At 41.0% G+C, this 6,451-nt stretch overlaps 1 pseudogene; it reads right to left on the bottom strand.

Moving 5' to 3' along the window:
- LOC101578896 overlaps positions 1 to 6,451 on the bottom strand; it is a 78,024-nt pseudogene that overhangs the window by 18,349 nt on the left and 53,224 nt on the right.

The following is a 6,451-nucleotide window of genomic DNA, read 5'->3' on the forward strand; positions in this document are numbered from 1 at the left end:
ATCTTTAATACAGAAAACACTTATTCAAACCAGTAAGATCTGATCAATTTTTTAAAAAACAAATCAGACTGTACATAAGAATTTAGCTCAGTAGTTTCCACATAAAACCAGCCAGATCACACTAACTTTGGCGAGTTCTAATGAATTTGAAGGCCCAAGGTCTTATCTCATCACCCCAGCCTGATTATCACTACTAAAGTCCAGTTCATTAACTCAAGCATATCACATTGAATATGTTCAATAAGAAAGAGATTTCAAAAGCATCAGTTTTTTCCCTACTTGGGAGTCTACTTCCCTCTTGTCATTTAGTCAAATGGCACTGTTGATCAATCCTCTTAGTCTACGCTCTGACCTCTGCCGATGAGTATTTATTTCTCAACTGAAATAAAATTTGTCTATTTTGCACTTAACATGGACACTTTAAAAGAAAAAAAATAGCTCAATTGACTATGAATGTGAAAGATGCTAAATTATAAGAGAAGCTAGGTTCAGAAACCCAAATACAACTTTTTTTTTTTTTGTGGCACTCATCACTGAACCATATGGACCTTCTCTGTCCTTAAGATTTGACTTTTTGTCCTAATTTGGCTTGCTGGGACTATTTTCATCTCAGAGGACATGCTTCTGTTTTATGGTTTTAAAACTTCTACTGAGAATTTCCATTTGTTTGTTCACCATCGGCGTATTTTTTTTCATTTCTTTATTTTTTTTAAACATTTATTTATTTATTTATTTATTTATTTTTTTGTGTGTGTGGCCAGCTCAGCCCACCTGGGGGGACCGGGCTGGCTGGCATGTGGTGCTGGGGGATCAAACCGCGGTCCCTGTGCTTTGTCAAGCTTTTTCCAAATAGGTGCTTTAGACCACTGAGCCATCTCACCAGCCCCCATCGGTGTATTTTTAAGTCCCCAAACCTAGTTTTACTGCCTATATCTGTAGCCTACTAGGTCATATTGAAATTGGCTTTTATTTAATGTGTTCTCTTGAGCATGGATTACATTTACTTTATCTTTACATATCTAGTCATTTTAAAGTTTATTTAAAAATGGACATAATGGGGCCGGGGAGATAGCTCAGTAGAATAAGCGCTTGCCTGGCAAGCTCAAGGGCCTGAGTTCAATCCCCAGTTCTGCAAAAAAAAAAAAAAAAAAAAAAAGGACATTATGAATCATGTTTTAGATTTAGAGCTACCAGATTCTATTCTGTTACTCTGAGGATTGTTAATTTTTCTTTAGCAGACAGTTTTAGTTTTCTTTTTGAGACAGGATTTCACTATGCAGTTCAGGCTGGTCTTGTGCTCATTTTTGTATCCCCTGGGATTGTCTTGAACCCACCTCCCAAATTCTGGTATTACAGGCATGCTGTAATGCTGTAATCCTGTGCTGGGATTACAGGCATGCACCACTATGCCCGGTTCCAGGGTAGCATGGTGGGCACCCATATTCAGGGTTGAGAGTGTGCCTGGGCATCTGGGTCCAAGACCATATGGTACGTGAGGCTGGGGCTTGAGCTCTGGTCCTTGTGCTTTCCAGGCAGGTGCTTATGCCTCTGAGATATCTCTCCAGCCCCCAGACAGCTAATTTATCAGTGCTTACTCCAAATCTGGTCTTCTCTGGATTGGACAGCAGCTGAACTCTCTACTCAGTTATTTCAACTTCTGTTTGCTACTTTTCACTTATTTTCCTGGGGTGTCCCAAGTGCATGTGTAGCTCAGCAGTTACCCAAGGGTTTGGGCACAGTTTCTTTATGGTGTTTACCCTGCTTGCTTCTCCTTTCTTTCTTGAATTTCCCATTAACTACATAGTCACTTTTTCAGCCCCAAATTCTCTTCTGTTAGCTATGCTTCGGAAGAAAGCCTCAGGCAAAAGGTTGTAAAATCTCATCTTTCAAGACCCTTCCAGTTTCTGTCAGCTTTTGACAACTGTCCTGTGCCTCCAAACAACTGTATATATACCCAAATTTTGTAATTATTATTTGAGGGAGGGTTAATCTATCTACTTTATCCCAACATTTGAGGGTTGGTTCAGTGTTGGGACTTGTTGGTCTCAGTGGTCCCTGGGAGAAAATGGTGCGGGGATTGAGAAAATGAAGAGATAATAGCTGGGTTTAGGCCTTATTGGCAAATGATCCCAAGAAAAATATGGGGCATTTACTTATAGCCTTGCGTAGTATCATGAGACACAAGATTGCCTAGCAACTAATGGCTGATATTGTCCAGGCAGGATACTTTTCTCAAGAGTGAGGTAGTTTGACTGCTTTAGACACTCAGGCTCTGTCCTACCCTCACACAAATGACTAATTTCCAGCTTCAGTGGCTCCCAACATTCAGTTTTACAGTGATGGATATATAAGAGAATATAAAGAGACAAAGTATGTCACTGCCTGGTGCACAGTAAGTGCTATACAAGTATTAGCTGCTGTTGCCGGGGAGATGGCTCAGTGGAATAAGCACTTTCCTGGCAAGCACAAGGGCCTGAGTTCAATCTCTGATTCCACCAATAAAAATAAAAAAAATAAAAAAATAAAGAAAAAGCACTGTTCATGTAAAGGCAAATATTATGATGCTATTTCACAATTAAAATTGTTCTATAAGGGAAATAAAAATGGTCAAGTATTAGCTGCTGTCATTTAGATAGTACTGTCCAATAGGACTTGTGGGAGGCCATTAACCAGTATCCATTCTATTCCCCTGCTGAGTTAAGTTTATGGTCCTTCTCACCCCATCTATTTCCCATAAGTCTCCTTCTATACTCTGGAGGTGGGACTTCCTGTTATGGTCTGGTTGCCTAGTTACTCGCGCCTTTTACCCGCTGACGTCATTTCCCTATGCCTCCACTATATATACCCAGCACCTCCCCTAAATAAACGAGACTTGACCAGAATCTTGACTTATCTCCATTCTTCGCGTCTCCTGTCCTTTGTCCCCTCTTCAATTCCCCGCTTCTCCCCCAGGTGACCTTCGTTGACTGACCCGCTGGTTCAGGACAAGGACTCTTTTGTCACAAGGGAAATTTTGTAGTTGAACTATCCAATATGGTATACATTAGCCATGTGTGGTTGAGTGTGTTCATCTGTTTTGTGTCCTATAATTAAATACATGACACATGCTATTTATTAAGAAGAAGAGACTTATCAGCTAATAGTTTTGGAGATTCAAACTCCCAGATCAGGTGGTGGTGGGAGGACACCATTGGTGTGGTCTCACTGGAGGACAGAGCACCACATAATGGCAGGAACCCATGTTGGAGGAGGGATCCCAACCTGGAGGTCTGAAGCAGAGAGGATGGCAGGAGCTACAACTGCTCCTCTCATAACAACTCTCTCACAAGAACTGTCAGTGGCCTTCAGTAAAGAAGTCTCACCACCCCAGTGTTGTAGGGAGTTCCCACTAAGCCCCACCTTCCAATGGTCTCACTACGTCCAAATACCTCAAAGATATAGAGCTTACCCTCAATCATATTGAACTCTCCTGGGCCAACCAAACCATACCAAAACCATAATACTGAGTACTGGAATATAGTTACATCTGACTGAGGAATGAAATTTAAAATGTTATTTAGTTTTAATCTATAGGTCACAGGTGGCTAGTAGCTCCTTTATTGGGTAGCATGGATCTAGGGCTTGGAGGAGAGGATAAGTCTGGAACTATAGGTGGAATTAACACTTTATGGTTCATAGGTGAAGCATAAGAATGAAGAAATAATTACTAGCATGGAAAATGAAGAAGATCAAGAATCAGAAATTGGGGGGTGAGTCAGAGGAAGAGCTGAAAAAAAATGATTAATAAAAGAAGCCAAAAGGAGGCTATAAGAAAAACGAGGAAGAATTCTAAGAAGATAGGGAGTAGTTGCTAGTGTTGAATACCTCTGAGTGATTCATTAAGATGAAAACTGAAAATAGATCCTTGACTTTGACCATGACTGTGTGCTCCAAGGAGGCAACTGCACAGGTGATGGGACGGGGAGATGCGCTTACTAGTGCAGCATGAAGCACTCTGTAACTCTTGCAGTTTTTCTGATGAATCCATGCAAAAGATCCTGCAGAGGCATTAGCGTGGAGGCAAAGCATGAGTGCTTGAAGACAAGAATATTTTACTACCAATTCTCAAGATTAATTTTGAAAAAAATTAAACAGATGTCACTATCTGCATTGCTTTTTATTTATTTATTTTTGGTGGAACCGGGGATTGAACTCAGACCCTTGCGCGTGCCAGGGAAACGCTTACTCTACTGAGCCATCTCCCTGGCTCCCTGCATTGCTTTTTAATAACATGTCCCTAGAAGACATTGTTAGAAGGCACCTGAAACATTATGGTGGCTGTTCTCATTTAAACTGTTAATATGTGAATCAAATTGATGGGTTTTGAACCTGCAAGATCAAATAGTTTCATTTAATTGTATTAATCAAATTGATTTTAAGCCAGCGGAATTGTTTGCAGTGCTTAAGAAGTCTTTATTCTCTAACCAAGCGAGATAAATGGGTCATCTTGGGATTTGCAGCTGGAGTTCCCTTTCATGGCAATACATTGGGAATGAAGTCATTTGTCCTAAAGAAACTTTCTTGGCAAAGGTTCACTAAACCTGTCTTGATTAATTTTTCAAAATCACATGAGGAGGTTTACCAATGACCCTCTCGAGGGTTGATCTGATCAGCTTCACACGGCTGCACAATCTGCATACTGCTACTCAGAGCTCCAACAGACCAAAGTGGTTCAAAAAGGTCTGATGGAAATGATCGATGGGGTAAATTTTAATATGATCTAAACTTGTATGGTTTGAATTACTGCCTATTTGAGCTACTCCATAGAAAATCTCTAGTGCATATCCTTATAGTGTTTACTGAAAAGCATCAGGGAGCGAATACTGGCTTCCTTCGCTACTGAGAGCCACTGTGGCAGAACACAGAAAGGTAACTGAAGCTAAGGCAGAGGGCGTCTGCAGAAAGGCTTTCACCCCAGTGCTGGGAACTGAACCTGGACCTTCCCCCATGCTAGGCAAGCACACTGCCACCGAGCCCTCTGCCCAGACCCCACTGCAGAATTATTAAGATTTTCTTTCATTGCCATTCCTATTCTTCATTGCTATGGCAGTTATCATTACGCTATCGCAGGAATGTGGATGTAAGTAGTTTGCATTTTCAGTTTACCAGAAAATTATCGGATTCCATGTTAATTCGAATGGCTTTTCTTCTTTGTTCTTACCTAAAGCTGTGCTTTCCAAGTAGGGTCCTTGTGCAGCAGCATCAGGATCAACTGGTAGCTAGTTAGAAATGCCCGTACTCTGTTGAATCAGTGTGCTGATTCTCGCACCTATGGAAATGAGGATGCATCTGCTGAAGGGGCTTGCCAGATTTAAGAGAGTGGTTTCTCCCTGGGTTACATACTATCCCCTGGGGCTCACTTTTAAGCACAAGCTGTCTTGGGGTCCAACCATAGGGATTCTAATCTACTTGACCAGTCGGTGGGCCTGCGAACCCTACAGCATGAAGACTTCTACAGGTGGTTCAGGGCTGCTGTCCTGAGACTTACTAGTCAGGGCAATGTTGCATCTGGATACGCCTCCTTTCAAATATAAAATTCTTAAATCTAATCTAAATTTTTATTGTTATATTTTGCAACACATAACAATTGCATTCATTTTAAGAAATTGTGTATATATATTTAGTGTCAAGAAAATTGAATTTGTCATTTATAGAACAACAGAACATAGCTTTTAAAATATGGTTTTATATAATATCTTTGTTGCATAAAGGAAGTCAAAGAATTCAAGATTTTTCTCATTTCGTCCATTCATCCATTAGTTAAATAACTTTTCTTTTAAGAACAAATGGTCTTAACCTCATGCCTAGCTGACTCTGTTTTTTGCTTTAGGCTTTGATATGTTAAACCTATAGGGAAGAAAAAAAAAGACAGACTTTTTTTTTATGATGGTAAAGTAAGTATTCTGAATATCACAAGAAAAGAGTTTCTAGTATGAAATTCATAGCATACATGAAAATAGGCAAGGTCACCAGACAAAATATGGCAAGCCAGGCCTGGGGATTTAGCTCAGTGGTAGAATGTTTGTCTAGTAGGAAGAGGGCCAGCCAAATAGCTCAGCGGATTAAAGCACCTGCAAGCAGGTGCAGGGGCTGGAGGTGCAATTCCCGGGCCTGCCATACTGGACCCTCCCCTGGGGCACGCTGAGATGGCAATGGCAATTGAGACTGGGTGTGGTGGCGCACACCTGTAATCTCAGCTCTTGGGAGGCTGTAAACAGGAGGATCACTATGATTCCGATGTAGTAGTGAGAACCTGAACACCCTGTAGACCCTTCCCTAAAATACAAAAAAAAAAAAAAGAAAAAAGAAACCTTTTGGGGTCAGGGCGATGGCTCAGTGGAATAAGTGCTTCCTTGGCAAGCACAAGGGCCTGAGTTCAATCCCTGGTTCCACCAAAAAACAACAACAACAA

This window comes from Octodon degus, unplaced genomic scaffold, assembly GCF_000260255.1.
Source record: "Octodon degus isolate 3935 unplaced genomic scaffold, OctDeg1.0 scaffold00286, whole genome shotgun sequence".
Classification (NCBI taxonomy): Eukaryota; Metazoa; Chordata; class Mammalia; order Rodentia; family Octodontidae; genus Octodon; species Octodon degus.